Genomic DNA, 17,880 nt, shown 5'->3' on the forward strand with positions numbered 1-17,880 from the left:
AATATGGCTAAACCAATGATAAACCAATTAATTGACAAATTAATAAAAAAATTGACAAACTAACAACTAAATCAAGTAATTGACTTGATAAATTAAATATTGATGAAAAAACAATATAAAACAATAATAATAAACAAATGGGACTCTGCCATATCTGCGGGCTTTGAGTGTGTTGCCGAGGACCAGTTTACTACAAAATAAGTGCATTGGAAGGATGACTTAGTAGCAGCAGTATTCTTTGCACTCATTTTTTTTTTTTTTTTTTCCCACGGCCGAGATCTGATCAATCTGCCTGGTCATATGGCCTACGGGAGGCTTCTAATGGAGTCATTAAAGGGCGGCCATTGCACAGAGCGGTAAAAAGTCTTGTGTGGTTTCAGTCGGAATGAGCAGACTTGGCAGGTATGAGACATGTTTGATTAGTAACAGCGGAGTGGAAAAACAACGTGAAAAGATTTCCTTTTAAGCAACAGTACCACACACGTCTCATATACAATTAAAGACACCACTTACATTTTATGGATTCATTTTTACCATGTAACGACAGTATACACCTCTAATGCACCGTAGGCTTAGATCAGACTTCTGCCATTTTGAAGGCAAGGCAGATTTATTTATATACAGTAGCACATTTCATAATCAATGCGTGGTTGTTTTGAATACACATTTTTCAGTTCTTCCTGAGTTGAGTTCATGCCTCCATACAGGGCTCATAAATGTTTGTTCTCAAGTAAAAACAAAACGAAAAATCGTTTGAAAGATGATTATATATTTTTTTAATTATAAGGTGGGTCACTCATATCTGAAGGCATCATTGTAAAGCATTTTTACATGATATTTGACACTGTGTGGAACACTTATTGAAGATATGATTTGCATACACATACGAGGACGAGAAGCTGGAAGCCATTCCAAGCTTTCTTTGCCATGACGCACAATCTCAAGGAAAAAAAAAATAAAAAAATTGGAAATTGAAGCCAAAGTGATATGAGTCACTTATCTCTATTCAGAGCTCATTGGGTCATGCTGATATTGACGTCATTCCCAGAAAAGAGATTTTCAAAATGTGTTTTTGTCTCACGAGAATTAAAGTTGCCCTGGTAAATGTATGCCTTTTGTTATAGGAAGGAACGTCACCATCAAAAGACTTGGTATATATATATATATATATATATATATATATATATATATATATATATATATATATATATATATATATATATATATATATATATATATATATATATACATATATATATATATATATATATATATATATAAAGTGGGAAATACGTTCTGGATGCACTGTAATTTGGATTTAGATGTTGAATCCAACATTAGCAAGCAGTTCATTCATAAGCTGACTTTTACTGAAGAGGAAGCAGATGGTTGGAGTTGCAAGTTTCCGACACCCCGAGGATCCGGACCATCGATTACGTCTGCCGACGCCTTTTAGGAGCTCGGATGCTCGCTCGTTTTCAATCAATGACATTCGAACGCAATTAAAAGGGTACAGGTATTAAAAACCAAATCACTCTTTAACAAGCATATTTGTGCGCACGTCTGCATAATTCCTTGCCGTGTGTTTTAAAAGCGTGGTAAAGTCCCCAGATGGCTGGAGTTTACTGCAGCCAAGTGATTCATATTGTCTACCAAGTTTTACTTTATAACCGAATGTTGATGAGTCGACCAAAATGCAATGGCCAAAAGTTAATATGACTAAGAATCCAGACGCTCCGTGCCGGATGTAGCAAAGCAGCCCCAGACTTGGACAAAGCTTTCTCACAATGTCTCGAGATTTCACTTTTACCCGGCAAAGACAAGTGCAACAAACAAGGGCTGATCATTCACATGAGGGTTTCAAAGGTGAGTCAGGGTGTTAAGATTGCATAAGGGTATTAAAAAAGAATTTAAGGTTCAAAGTAGGGTTTCAAGCTTGCTTAAGTTTCAAATAGGAGTTCCAATTCTGGGTCAGAGTGTCAAACTTATATATAAATTTTAAACAAGGGTTTGATATTCAAGATAAGGTTTTAAGCCTAGGTTAGGGTTTGAAACCTATGGAAGAGCTTCAAATTGGGCCCGGGTCAGGGTTTCACGACGAGGTTTTAATTCTTAATTGGCGTTCCAAGCAGATATAAGCATTTTAAAGCAGGGTTTGTCGTTCAAGTTAAGGCTTCAAGGCACTCATAGGGTTCAAAAGTAGGATTCTAAGCCTGGGTCAGGGTTTCAAAATGAGGTTAGCATTTTTAATCAGGGTTCCAAGAATTGTTAATCATTTTAAAAACAGGAGTTTGGGGTTCAAGTCAGTGTAAGGATTTAAAAGCAGGGTTTCGAGTGTTGGTTATAGTTTCAGATTGGGGTTAAGGTAACAAGAGTTTGGAGTTACAGTAATGTAAAAGGTTTCAAGACAGAGTAAAGATTTTAAGGTAGGGTTTCAAGTCAGGATGAAAGTAGGTCTTCAAGATCTGCAAACAAACACAGTTTGAACTTGGGGTTTTACTACAAAGGTTTCAAGTCCGGATTAGAGTTTGAAAGTATGGTTTCAAGTATTGGTTAGGCTTCGACCCTGCACAGATTCGCAGAGTGGGGCGTTAAATGTCAAAACACTGCGTCCCAGCTGGGAGACATATTGAGTGTTCCCGGGAGCAGATGTCAACCAAATCTAATTGGAGACTCATCTTGCCTGCAGGATGGAAAACAGCCTCACGCTACAGCTGCGAGCCGTCGATGAGGAAGCGCCAACTGATTCCCGGCCATAGCCAGAAGCGGCAAATATGGCGCGAACATTCAATCACACACCACCGTGCATCAAATGTCAACACAAAACCTCTTCTTGCTTTGCATTCCTACAGGAGAACGTTTTTGCTCATAGAAGAGATGTAAAGCTGACACTGCTTTGAAGGAAAAAGTGCTCAAGTGAGCATTTCAACCCCAACCCATGATTGAAACCCCTAACTCGAGCTCAAAAGCCCATTTTGAAACCCTAACTTTGGCTTGAAACCCTGAGTTGAACCCTTAAGCCTTGTTTGAAAGACTAACCCAGCTTTGAAATCTTAAGGATGGCTTGAAAAGTTAATATAAAACCCTAACCCTTAATTGAAACTCCACTTTGAGACATTAATCCTATTTTTTTTTATTATAAAATTGTTCATTATTTAACTTATTTTTCAAGGTGAATCAGCTCAGTAGTACGGGGCGCCATGTTACCCTCTATTGACGAGCCCCTGCCGGTCCTTTCCAAAAGTATTGGAATGGCAAATAAGTTTAAATCTTACCGTTCTATTTATGTCACTACATTTTTACAAGTACAATATTACAGACTCCTATATGTATTATGTATCATATTTAATTTTTAAAGTTGTATACAACACTTACGTATCGCAATTCGCAAAGCGCCTCTGTTTTGGCCTCTAATGGATTCAGCCTTTTTACTATATTCATCCCCTGTGACTCGCTATTAAAAATTAGTTTGGTGACTCATGGGGTCGAATTTGGTCCTTTTTAATGAATTGACATGTTATTTATTGAACACATTAATGGCATGTTTAAGCAGATGCTGCCCTCATGCATACGCTAAAGACAAGAGGTTGTATGTAAATGAGCATGGGTTATTCATGGAGAAGTTTGCAGGGGGATAGAGTCCATTTGAGAAAAAAAAAATCAAATGAATACAATTGTCAGTTTGTGAATCATTCATGGGAGACCTTGTGAGCTGCAGGTTGAAAGCAGAGCACCTGGTGAATGTCAACAGAAGCCTGGGTTACGGTCAGGCACGCTTACGTGCTCAATTGCTCACTTTCAAGTGCAACAGCAGGAAGAGTGAGTCGGACAAACGCAAAACTCAACGTCTCATATTTCACAATTAAGGTTTCAAGTCCTGACATAAAACCTTACTTCGAAACGCTAACACTGTCTAGAAACTCTGTTCACATAAAACTGACTTGAGAATTGTAATTGAAATTGTGAACCCCGTCTTGAAATCCGACTTTTAAAATCACCCCCAAAAACCATTACACTGCCCTCCCAAAAATATATTTTGAAAAATCAACCCTGTTCTGAAACCTTGTTCTTGCCGTTGAAACCCTAACCTGACACCCTAACACTGTCTCAAAATAGTACTTTGAAACCCCAAACCTGGGTTAAAGCCACATGCCCGACTTTAAGACCTACTTTTGAAACCATAACCCTGTCTTAAAACTTAAACCCTTAAAATTACTTTGAAACAACTTTGGAACCTTTTATCCAGTTTTAAAGCGCTAATTTTTCTTGAATGTCTCACCGTGACCTGAAATACAAAATTGAAACATTAACTTTGTCTCAAAAGCCTTTTTTGAACCTGGCTTGAAACCCTAACCCTAGTTTGAAACTCTCACACAGTACTAAAACACTATTAAACGGGTCTCGAAACAACTTTTTGAAACCCTATTGATGTCATATATTACCTTAAAACCTAAACCTATATTCAAAACCTCTCTTTACAACTGTACACCTGACTTGAAACCCTAATCAGAAACCCTCATCCTGACTTGAAACTGTGACCCTGAAACTGGCTTCAAAACATAACACTGACTTTGAATCTTGAACCCGTAACCCTGTCTTGAGAACCCAAACCCTGTCTCAAAATATTACGTCTAAATACTTCCTCTGTTTTAAAACCCTAACCCTGTCTTGAAGCCATCTGTTACCCAGACGCTGGTTTCCATGGTGCGCTTCTTAAGCTGTCTCATTCAGCATCCCGACTGAAGTTGACTCTCCTCCCTGAGTTGGCTCGTCCTCGTCCGACCCGCTAATCTTGCACCCAACCCTCGGCTCCCGGGTGAATCAGACGAGGTGCTGACATTATCGCCCATGACACATCGCGCGCCCCACGGGAGACCGATCGGCTCGTTTAATCAATGGCAGGGTGTTGATCGTTCACCTTGGAGTTACTTTGCCAACTGGCTGAGCTAATTGACTTGCTCACAGGGGCAAAAAGGTGTGTGCGGAAACAACAAGGAGAAGCCACAAAGCCTTCAATCTCATCTCCATGCCATAATTATGAAGCGCTTGCAATTATTGTGGGCATCAAGATGTTTTTATGTCACAGTTTTGAGGTCGGTGTTCCCGTGTGGTAATTTGCATGTGCTCTTTCTTCCCGTTGTGTGTACTGTGTTTAAAACCCCACTTTTGAAATCCTAGCCCTGTCCTGAAACCCTATTTCAAATCCCCATCATAAAAGCGAAACCCTTGCCCTGGTGCCCTCACTTTGAACCCTAATTCAATACATTAACTCCGTCGTAAAAAAACTACTTTCCTACTTTCAAACCTTAATGCTCACTTGAAACCCAACTTTACCCATGTCTTCAAATCTCAACTTTCAAGACATATCCCTGGTTGTGAACCCTAATTCAAAGCCATAATACTATTTGAAAACCTGAAACTTGTCTTGAAATCCGAACGGGAAACCGTGACTGTGGTGCCCTTCGGGAGGCTGCTTGTGCCTGTGAGGCCAGTCTCAGCACATGAAAACTAAACCGATCTGACTTTCCCTACCTATATTCGGTTTCCGTATCATATTTGTCCATAGACATTATTTTGTGTAGAGTTTGCATGCAGATCAATCACCACTTCATCTTCATACACGAAATGCATACCATGTGTTTCTATTCAGCGGTTCCTCTTTCCTGAAACTGGGAGTGCCTGGCAGAGGCAAATTGTCTATTTCCTGAGTGTGTATGTGTGTGTGTGTGTGTGTGTGGGGGGGAGGGGGGGGGGGGGGGGATTAAAAGGAAACATGTGCCCCAGGGAACACACTTGTATCTCCTCATGCCAGCCAGCTTGTCAGCGCAAAGGCTGCACATCCTTCAGCGTATTCAATTACAAGACGTTCCCATCAGGGATACGCCAGTTTACAGCTGCAGACATGAATTAGTGTATGATTCAATATGCCGAATTAAAGGTACATATATTTAATGCAGTCCTTCTCAATTAGAGCGGTGGGCCACCCTGGGGTGTAAGCGTGCACTGCCATGGGAGAATCAAGCAACCTCAGGGAACGTTTTTGTTTTGTTTTTTGTCATACTAGAATAAAATGTCAGAATACGCAAGGAGTATTAGCTCCTCTGCAGTGGTCTACTTACATTTTTTTTTAGACAAATTAGAATATTTCTAGTTACGGCGGAGAGAGTGGTGGGAGGAAGCAACATATTTTTTTCTTCATTTCAGGTGTGAGGTGTTGAGAAGCACTGATATATGGTAATATGGTACATTAGTGCACAATGGACTAGTGCTGTCACTATGGAATAGTTGTAGAAATGATTCATCTATCGATTAATCAACTAATCCGATTCATTTTAATTTTGCATTAAAATGTATTAAAAAAATGAACATGGTACATTTGAGGTATAGATGTTAATTAATGAAGCAAAACCCGCATTTAAAACTCATTCACTGCCTTTGACAAGTATACTTGTCAATTGTATTTTTTAGAGCGGTGCTAAATGGGGGCGAATCTGAGCATGCTCCACTGTAAATATCAAACTTGGAAACAACTTTACTGATGCCCAACCACCGGTAGATGACATCATTGCCCCATTTTATAGGAAATAAACACAGTTTCAGAGTCCATGGGAGAAATGGCTGTATTTTGGCAAACCTACATTTTTCTGCTGTCAATTATAAAAGAACGGGACGGGACAAAACGTAGAGAGTCTATTCTGTTATTTGGTAGATTCGGTTTATATATAATTATTGAATGTAATATCACGTGAGTATTGGAAATGTAAACATTTTCTATAATGACTGGCAGTGAATGAGTTAATCAGAATAAAACATAGAGACCAAAGTCTCTTTTATAAGGGTGAGCAGGGTGAAAGGCAAATTGTAGAATTATGTTATAATATGGGTTATACGTGACTACGTTATATGATGTTAATATAGTACATTTGGTTAATAAAAATATAAATATGATACCTTATAGGTATATATAGAGCAAATACGGTACAATTATGGTGCATTTGGTGAGCAAAAGGGCTTTAGTGTTACCAGATCAGCCGATATCAGTTAACAGCCACCGTTGCTAATACCAGTACCCGCCCACCACTATACATTTAGGCAACACTTAAAACATACTGTATGTGATGTAAATATGATACATTAGAGGCACAGGAGTGAACACCTCTCGAGTAAATGCAGCTGAAGTGCCTGGAAGCCACAATGTTAGCCATTAGCAAAAGTGCGCCAGTGGCCAGAATTCGTTTCCGGCATTTCACTGTCAGCCCTGAGGCACGGAGATTTTGGCATTCATTGTGATGGGAAAAGGCTGGCAAGATGCGATGGCTTGGCTGCACCAGTATCCCTGTCTAATAAGACCTGCCAGAGTTCTCTGCAGCAGCACTCCGGCCAAACCTCACTCTCGCTTCCCTTGCAGAGGCAATAAAACGGCAGGGCGAGGCCCAGCATGTAAACGTCCACTCACTCTCCCGCTGCGCGTGAAAAGACACTTGACTGGCAAATAAACACTGTGGGAGGTCTACTTCAATTTTTGCATCTTTTTGCCCAAAGGCAGGATTTGGCATCAACCATTTTTAACGGCTCTTTCCTGCATTGCTGGACTGCGCGAAAGGAACCGATGCAAAAGGGACTGAGATGAAGGCGGCCAGCAAATTTTGAGACTTCAGAGGTGGGAACCAGGACAGGAATGTCTGAAGTTAGCTTCCCCATGTCATTGAACTGTGTGAAAGGGACCAACAATTAAACCTGTCACTGTGGAGGTCTTGGGTACAGGGATGATAGAGGCAGTCTTTAGGCAGGTTGGGACATTCTCAGTACGCATAAGTACTTTGGGGTGTTGTTGCTCGGGTGCTTAAAACTTTTGAAGAACTGGTTGAGGGCATCTGGCGAACATCCTTGGTGTTGTAGTTTGTGATGCACTTAATGCCTATCTAGTTGCTGTGTATAACCCAAGTATGTTGGTGTAAACACAGTCCGGTGTGTTATCTTCCCACATTGATCTGGCGACACACCGGTGAATGATAACTTGGGAGCGTGTCTTTGAATTTTATGTGGTTAAAAACCGCTGCGATCATGTATATAATACCGCTGGATGCTTTGATTGTAGGAAGCTAATGGTGTTGTGAAGCTCCCGTAACAGCCAGCTAATGTTAACGTTAGCATTAGCAGTTGGAGTAATGACATCAGCGATGACATAAGCAACCGTAGCCACAGATAGCGTGACCGGCATATCGCATTTAAATTTCCTCGGAGCAATGGCCCCGATAGGTACACTCTTTGTGTACCAACTTTTGTGAACATTAATACAGTTTCTTCCCCTAACATAAGTCAAAGTCAGCTCAAAACAGTTGCAGTCCATTGATCCTGAAGGCTGAGTCAGTCATCTTGTTGTTTCGCAGCATTCCCGTCAAACAAAGCACGTAACAATTCCTCATCTCACTGGAAACACCCAAACTCAGGTGAACTAAGTCTACTTTATTGTCCAGAGAGCTAACGTTGGCCAGGAAGAGTTATGGCGTTATTAGCGCTGAGACGGTAGTAAAATAGGCTTCAAAGTTTTCAAACGGGCTTAATCCTGGGAGCATGAGCAGCCGCTGCACCGCGGGGCACCGCCATCTTGTCAAACAATAAAGTATTTTATAAAGTGTAATTACGGTACATAGTGTAGTATTTGTGTGCTGGATGTGTGTCTTTTAGAGGCTTGGCCTAATGCCTAAGAGCCATTGTCCAACTTGGTCTTTACTGGTGGTCTCATTTTGTATGTGTGTGTTCAACTGTTTGGCCCGAACACCATTTGAAAGTGCATTGGTGACTCTGGCTCTCCTTACCCACATGTGAGGGCATTACAATAACTAATTGCTCCACATCTCTTCCGATTAACTTAACGTGGTGGTTCTGAAGGTCCCTCATACCTCCAATTTTGCTCACAGCACATATTTTTTAAAAACTTGAAAAACATGTTTACAAGTTTAGACACTTGTTAAATCAAGCCACTGCATTAATTAGTGTTCCTAAATTATTCTGACATTTACTGTAGTGACCCATCATCAAGTCGGGTGTGCATATACAACATGTCCTCTGTGCCTTATGTGCTGTATGCTGAAATGAGAAGCTGTTCCACGTATAGTTTCGCTCTCGGGAGGTTTTGAAGGCTGTGACAGCAACCATCCGAGGCATCAAAATGCAATCAGAAGCGTGTCAGGATGTGTCAGCCGTGTTAAGGTTGAGAGCATCTGTGCACTTGACGACGCATGCCGGATCAATTTTTTTTTTTTACACTGAAGGCAGTAGAAATATAAATATATATATAAAGTATAAAATATATAAATAAAATAAGTATATAATTTTATTAACATATAAAGAAATAAATTGAAATATGTAGAAAATAATGGAACAAAATAATGAGATTCTTTGTGTCGAGATAAGTTTTCTCTCCGCCAAGGTTGGAAAAGTTGAATAATAATCTCACATGGAAATCTAAGACTGGGTAACTGAGGGTGTACTTCTTGCACTTGGCCTTTCAAAACGTGTTTTACCCACTTGATGCCTAAAATAGGTTTACGTTTCCGCATATTTATGGACAAAAAATCTGATGTAAATATGGTACATTCTAACTGCATAGGAATTAAAAATAATGTAAAGTTGCATTGAACATTAAATATGAAGTCCATACTGAATAGTTGTGGAGCTACAGCATTAAAGTGTTTTGCAACATTTCAGTTTTGCTGATTTTTTTTTTTTTTGGCCTTGGACAAAACATCACCCGGTGACACACAAGCATGAGTCACAGATCCTTCACAGTAGAAGAACTGAGCGCCTTTGTTGGCATCGGTCAGTGGCTATCCGACGCAATTTAATTAGTTATTTCGACCACTACAGACGCGCAGTCAGCTAGTTAACTATGCATATGCGATGCCTATGGAGGTGGCGACTACATTGGTCTGTGATCTTCCAGGCCAACTTGACATATGCCCTTGCAGGTTTGATTACAGTTACTTTTCAATGTACCATACTTCTTCCTTGACCTCTTACCATTTCAAGGAGTGCACCTCTCGTGCACATATTATAAAGGGAATGGTAGAAGAAGCTGTGATCTGTAGTGAATCAAGTTGTCTGTGTTCACACCCACAACGGTGCAAAATTATCAAGTGGAACTGGGCCAGACTGCGTGCTTCTGCGAAATTGCCAAAACTCAGTCGAGCTGGTAAAGGCATTTGTGGCAAATTGTAATTTTTCATTAAATTTATTGAAAAAAATGTTATACATCCAGAAATCTAATTAACATCTTTACTAAACATGTTGCAAATCATTAACTATCATAATATCATTCAGGACACAACGGTAAATAAATTTTGTTATTAAAAGTGAGGGGAAAAAAATCACTTTAGAACAATTTTCCCCTTACAAACAATTACTACCTTTTGAATGAGAACTGTTAATTTACACCGCCATATCAGTAAAATTATTGGATTTTTAATAAATTCAGTGTGGCATGTCGTTATTATTATTGATCATATTATATGAAAATACCCCATATATTTATTTTTTATAGTTCTTATATTTTAACTAATAAAAAAATTGAAGACGTACATTTTAGTTAACCAAATTAAGTGGTAAAAACATAAATTATTTAGTAGAGAAGGGCGACCAATTTGATATGTGTGTCTTAAACGACCTTAAAATGCAGTATTTGTTTTTAACAATTAATATGTTGAGACACTGATTGTGTTAATGATTTCCAACAATAATTATGAGCAATCATTTCACAAAATAGAAAACAGATGATGATCAACATACATTTCTATGAATCTCTCGGTTTACATTTTCAAATTTCTACAACATTTCCAGGAAATCAAACAATGTCACATCACTGTTGCGCTATCTTGAGATCAGTTATGCGGGGTCCACGTGTGGTCCTCGGGGGCAGCAGGTTGATGACTCCTGCTCTAGCTGACTCCAATCAAGAAAAAGCTCACATTAAGGCGGTGTTTCTTCCATCGGGTGTATGTGTTTGTGTGTGTCTCTGTGTGTCTCTGTGTGTGTCTGGCGCATGTTCATGTGTGTGAGCGACTAAGCAGCCTGGCCAGCGACTAGCCATGATGGTGATGAGAACTTGGGCCGGTGAAGGGAAGAACACCCGAGTGGATGTACTTAATGGGCCAGAAAGCAACCTTATCACGAATCGGAGACTGCGGCGGTGTTGGCGCTCGCCATCGATTTCGCTTCCAAATGACGTCCAATGTCTTCAAGAAACAGTTACGATAGTAAAACGTGAAAAACAAGATAGAAGCTGAGCTCAGGGGTGGGCAAATTTTTGGCCTCAAGTGCCGCATTGATTTTTTTTAAACGGACACGTAGGTCACAATGTGTGACATTTTTTTTTATATGAGTAATGATTCTAAGTACAGTCCTCTCCAAACGTATTGCAACGGCAACATCACTTCTTTTGTTTTTGTTGAATGCCTATAATGAAGATGTGGGTTTCAGATCAAACGATGAATATGACCCAAAAGTTGAGAATTCCTGCTTTTATGTCATTTCTATTTACATCTATCATTGTTTGAAGCTGGCTGCTTTTCAAGTGAGCAAATATGATGGAATATGTGACTGATATATATGTTTCTAGTTGCTCAGCTGTTGCCTTTTTTATATTGATTGCCTAAATATTAGCTAGAGCGTGTTTTTGGCTTTAGATTTCACTTGTGAAAACTGCACTTGCTGCTAAGCAAATATAATGACCAAGGATATGTCTTTGGGAGAAAAGCAAATCATTTTAGAGCTCTGACAAGAGAGAAAATTGATCATAACTTGTGCACAAACATTGGGCATATAGCCAATACAACAATTTGGAATGTCCTGAGAAAGAAAGAAACTGCTGGCGTGTTGAGCAACAGAAACGGATCAGATTGGCCAACATTACCAACAGCAGTTGATGACAAAAACATGAAATACATACAGTATGCCATACTACAAGATACAAACTACTCAGCCACTCATCAGCAAGAAGAATCGGAAGCCCGGATGTAAAGAATTACAGAGACAGTTTTGGAAAAAAGTTTCATGGACTGATGAGACCAAGATTAACTTCTACCAAAGTGATGGAAAGGCCAATGGATGGAAGAAAGGATCTGCCTATGGTCCAAAAGTGAAGTGTACAAAACCATTTTTTTCTGGCAATTTACAGAAAAATGCATACAAACTATTCGGGAGAGAGTTCATCATGAAACAAAACAATGACCCTAACCACATTGCCAAACACAACAAAGGACTTCATCGGGGGGAAAAATTGGAAGGTCTTGGACCGGTCAAGTCAATCATGTGACCTTATCCCAATAGAGCTTGCATTGTACCTCTTCTCTGAAGGGAGAAACCCCCAGCAACAAACAAGAACTGAAAGAGGCTACAGTAAAGGCCTGGAAAAGCATTTCTAATGAAGGATGCAACAGTCTGGAAAAGTTAATCAGTCGCAGGGTGGATGCATTTAATGCCAGTAAGGATTATGCCACCAAGTACTCCGTGTTATTCACTTTAAGTTAATTTAATAACATCTGCTCGAAGACTTTTGGAAAAAAAAAAATGAGTGGGTTCAAATAAAAGCTGTGCTTGAAAAAACTGTATTTGCCTCAAAAATATATTCTTTCACCTCTAAATAAAAAAAAACAAAAAACAAAAACAATTCCAGTCATCAGTCCGGGCTCATAAGAAAATATACAACTTTTGTTCGTCCCCCACAAACAACATAATTTTTTGAAAATATCCACCAATGTTTGCTCCTACTATATGACTGCTTTCTGGGTTTTCTCACTAGATTCCAACATTAATCTAAAAGTCAGAGAAGAAAACAATTGAGTGTTTCTCGAAAGCAAGTATGTCGTCGTGGCACCTTTTCCATTTTTAATGAGTACAAACACCTGAGTCGCTGTACTACTTTGTGGCACAAGCGCTCATTAGTTGCGGGAGAATCAATAAAGGCAAACGTGAGCGTCCAGCCCCTCCGGTTTCCGATGCTTATCGCGCAACCTCTGAAGAATCTGGCTCAGCTGATTACTCTGAAAAGCTATTACCGCGCCAAAGTGAAGGTATCAAGCTCAAATTACGGATTCGGTCTGCTCATTTTAACGTGGTAAAGTAGCAGCGGTTTTTGGGAACAAGGAGTTCCTCCCACAGCCGGACCCTGGGGGATCCTCGTGGTCATTAAATGTGCTCCATTTTTTTTTTTTTTTTTTTTTGGTCCTAATTGAATGTCCCGATGACTAATGACGGCTGTCATCGGAGCGATTCACCCAACTCATATGCACACTATTCTGCCTTAGGGATCGTCCTCTCAAGTTTGCACAATGACAAAGCACAAAAAAAAAACAGAAATGCAAATGTTCCTCGAATATACTGTATATGTTTTTTTACTCACACATACAGTTGTGCTTGAAAGTTTACATACCATTGGCATATGTAAAGTTATGAGCACAACTGTAAATATACAAAATCTAAACGTGGCTTAATGTCACGAAAATGCTACGACTCGTCACCAAAATTTGAAAATGTTACAGTTGCAGGGTGGAAATTGGTACTAAAAGTAACTGCTTTTTGAGTAACTTAGTTACTTTGACAATAAAGAAATCAGTAAAGTAACTAGATTACTTTTTTGAGGCGTAATCACATTACTTTTTCAAGTAATCTGTAACAACACTGCTTTCAAGCAAAACTGTATATGAATTTTGAAGTGAACACTTACATCAAAAACTACAACTGCTTTTTTTTTAAGTTATACTTAAAGAAAAAAAAACAATATATACATATTTTTACTAACAATAGTTTCAAATTCTCAAAGGTATAACCCTTAAACTGGGTTCAGTCTAACCCCAGTGGTTGGGTGGAGGTCCAGAAACACATCCTCATATGATGACTTATATGATTTGTGATGATACGCTCCGCTTGGCCGTCATTGGCTGCAGGTGATCATGCTTCATTGCTTGGACTGTCTGTGCTGCAGGGAATTTTGTGTGCTCAGTAGTCAACTTGTGACTGTTGTGATGGTACGTCGTGTGAATTCTTTATTATTGTAATTCCTTCATACTAGCTTTATTGAGAAAAAAAAACGTGCAATACGAATTCACGTCTAACGGAACATATGGTGTTCCACATGGTTCAATTCTAGGGCCTGAAGAGTTATTTTCCGTTAAGATACTTGAACCTTTACTCAAGTATATCGCTATCAAGTACTTTATACAAGAGCTAAAGAGTTGGAGTCCAAAAAGGAAATAAAGGCATCCAGGCCTCAATTTTAATTTGGCCTTTGCAGTAGAAGAAAACTAGGAAGTTGAAAATAATTTAAGCAGCTGCCTTGGGCCTGCAGAAGATGAGAAATAATGAGCAAATAGCAACAATAAAAGTGGAATAACAGCAGGATTAGCGATGGCCTCACAGGCCGCTGCCCGGCGCGCGTTATTATTTACAAGGCCTAGAGCAGACGCCACTGCAGATATTAATAATATTGTGCGAGCAATAAGAATAAGCAGAAAAAAACTGGAGGCACCGCCCGCGTGGCTCGCTCTTCCCAGGTGGAATGTGTGCGGGAAGCAGAGCAGCATCATGGGTAGTCATTAGTGAGCCGCAGGGTCTTGTTGTTTACGGCTGCTTTATCAAGTTTGTGTGTGCGGGAACCACTAAGCCCGGTGTCGGGGCCTTGGATGGAGGAAGATGATGTGGATTTACAAAAAGAAAGATTCTTACAGGAATGACGCAGTGGGATGACCAACTGTGAGCTCCTGGTGTCTCAGGTCTTACTATATGTAGTCTCAGGTATTCTAATGTGCTTTCAGGCGGTCTTAGAGGGTCTCAGGTGGTTTAGTGTGGTCTTAGTTGGGTGAGGTGGTCTTAGGCAGTCTTGTGTATTCTTTGGTGTTCTCACGTGGTTTCAAATGTTCTCATGTGCTTTCACTTGTATTCTCATGTGGTCCCAAGTAGTCACATGTAGACGTATTTCTCTCATGCAGTCTTAGCTGGTTTTGTGTGGTTTCATTCATGTTACCTGTAGTGGTGCAGGCTCACAAAAGCCACAGTTCGGATTGGATCACGGATTTGAGTCACAGATCGGATCATTTTTCGGCTAAAAAAGATAAATAGTACTTTGTCTTCATTTATTTTGTAAAACGCTTTATCAACTCAAAATGTCTAATATAGCCGTTTAGGATTTAGGAATTTAAGTGTAATATGAGGCAGAAAAGTTTTTAATTTTACATGGTCCATGTGTAAAATAACAAGGTATTAATGGCTTAAAGTTGTCTTTTAATCGGCAAATGTGTTTAAAATAAAATAAATGAAGACAAATTTCTATTTATCTTTATTTTTCATATTGAAAAGACCTCAAAGCAGTTTAAGCCACTTCCCTTCCTTTAAACATGGAGAGTGAATTACAAAGTAGCCTTGGTACAGAATATTGAAAAAGAATTTACGTAAGCAAGGTACTTAGCTGTACTTACCAGAGCCAGCCGGCAGCCACTCGTTCTTCTTCCTAACAGGTAGCCTGTAAGGAAGCATCTTATGTCGGGGGACTTCTGCCGTAGCCTATCATACAATGACGGCATAATTAATTAGTGGTTTCTTGGCGTCCTAAATTAGCGATTGAACATGAGTTCGGGATAGCGTTGTGTTGACGTTGTTCGCAACTGCAGTGTCAATCAACGACGATGAAGAAATGCTCAATGTCTAAAAGGGAAGTCAAGCTAGCCATCACGCCACGACGCGGGCCAACTTCAAAGTAAAAGACTAATAAGGCTATTTGCTTTGCCGTCAATGAATTACTCTATTTGGTAAACTTCATTTTGAAGCTAAGCTTAGCATGTTAAATTGAGTATGTTTCAGCTTCCTTGATATGTCAGAATGGACTGTGAATGCGCACTTTTTTTTAATGCATTTAATTAAATAAATAAATAAATAAATAAATAGTAGAACATGTCTCGTAAGATGTATGCTGCACTTACATTTTTTGGACAATCATGTGAAAGATACAAAAAAAAAAAAAGTTGGTCCTCCAGTGGCTTGAAAAGAAAGTCTTGGGATTGAAGTGTTTGCTATTGATCTGCTCTCCCTTAAGAAGCTTTCAGCTCTGCGGCATCTTCAGCCTCAATGAGACTCCGAATGCAGCATTTAGTCATGGGTGCACCTCCATTTGTTTTTAACCCCGCATGTTAGAGTCAGGAGTTCAGTGGCTGGAGGGCCGCCCAGGGGTCACCTATGCCTTGTTGGTGGCAGCAGGGCTAATGGAGGATGGGGGTGGGTTTGAAGTGTGAGTCACAGCAGTGGTAACAAGCGTCTTTTCTTTCAGCTGTGAGGCACGACAGTGAATCCATAAAATATTTGGAAGGCTTCACTTTTTCTACATTTTCGTATTTTATAGCCTATGCCGGTTGACATGTGATTTCTGAAAAGTACAAGTTTGTTATTAAATGACTTTTTATGTCATGTCTTTTTCAAGCATGGTTTTGTTGTGGCTCTACTCATAATAAGATATGACAAACAAAAATCATGTTGGTAAGTTACACAGGCTCTGCGGCCTGAATATTCAAAAATAGTTCAGTAATTTTATTTTTTATTTTTTTATTTTTTTTGCAAATTATTTTTGCCTCAGAACAGAAGACTTTTGTCGGAAAGGCAAATAGTGATATTAATCACAATACAAAAGTGTTCTAATCTTGACCCAACAGCAACAGCAATCCAGACAAAACACAGTCATTAGCTAAACACTTTGCAGTGACTCATTTGTTTGACATTTGCGACATTGACTATTTTCATTTGTGTATCGCATCGCAATGCTAAATGTGTAATTTTCACTCTGTGACAACAACAGAAGATGGGAATGTTAGCTGTTGTATAAAACAGGCTTAAAAATGAGTCTTTAGATGCTCTATACTGTACGTTCTATAAAATTTAATAATATAATAAAAGAGAATGTAAATAATGCAATAATTTGTGCATCATGATTTAATGATGCAATCCAATTCACTGTGCTACTCCTTCTGGTATGCCTGCCACCAGTAAGCAGTACTTTATAATACAGTCAGGCAAACACAAACACAGACTTATTCAATAATGTTTGCCAAACTGTTGCTTATTGTGAAGTTGAGTTGAATTTACTGCCACTACACAGCGCTCATACCTCAAGTTTGCACTCATAAAATCAAAGCAAAGAATTGGTCAAATGATTATTAATACCCAGAAAATTGTATCTCAAAGCACCACTGTATACTGTTTTCTAAAAGATGAGGGCTAGTAAAAACAAGTAATTTGTTTTCTTACTTTTTGGAACAAACAAATGATAAAATATATTTTCAGTGGTAAGTATAAAATAAGGACAGTAGAATAATCATAAAATGTTTGCAACTTAACAAAAACAAAGGACAAAATGAGCCTTAATGGGCCTTTCAAACCAAAATGAAAAAATAAATGAATGAAATGAAATGAAAAAAAAATATGATGTGTCTGCCTACTAAATGACATGTTGCTAAGGGAAATAAATAGCTGGATTTTTAGAGGTCAATTTGACCCGCCACGTATTCGGAGGGTTATTAAATTAAATAACTGAGTGCATGCCTGGTGACAGAGCGATAAACACGCAGATAGTTATCACAGCCTCCCATCACCTTGAGAACTGATACAATTTTCCCAAACTCTTCCTTTTACATGTAAGGAAATGTTGTCGGCTGTTTTTTGGGTTTTTTTTGTGGGGTTTTTTTGCTATAATTTCTTTATTTTCCATGCATGCGTTTCACAATTCTCTGACAACGTTCGACATGGAGGTGGAGTGGATGGTTCCCCGGGGAGCCTCAAGGAGCCGCTTAGGCTTCCACGGGAGGCGCAAAGGGAACGAAGATGCGGTAACAAACAAGCGTC

At 39.3% G+C, this 17,880-nt stretch overlaps 1 long non-coding RNA gene across 1 annotated transcript in view; it reads right to left on the reverse strand.

Annotated features, from left to right (window-relative positions):
- LOC144026089 (uncharacterized) overlaps positions 1 to 15,670 on the reverse strand; it is a 47,584-nt gene extending 31,914 nt beyond the window's left edge. Inside the window, exon 1 of the long non-coding RNA XR_013285039.1 lies at positions 15,471 to 15,670. This is a non-coding gene — a long non-coding RNA (uncharacterized LOC144026089). The remainder of the gene's footprint in view (positions 1 to 15,470) is intronic.
- Between the last annotated feature and the right edge of the window lie 2,210 nt (positions 15,671 to 17,880).

The sequence above is a fragment of the Festucalex cinctus genome, chromosome 9, assembly GCF_051991245.1.
Source record: "Festucalex cinctus isolate MCC-2025b chromosome 9, RoL_Fcin_1.0, whole genome shotgun sequence".
NCBI lineage: Eukaryota > Metazoa > Chordata > Actinopteri > Syngnathiformes > Syngnathidae > Festucalex > Festucalex cinctus.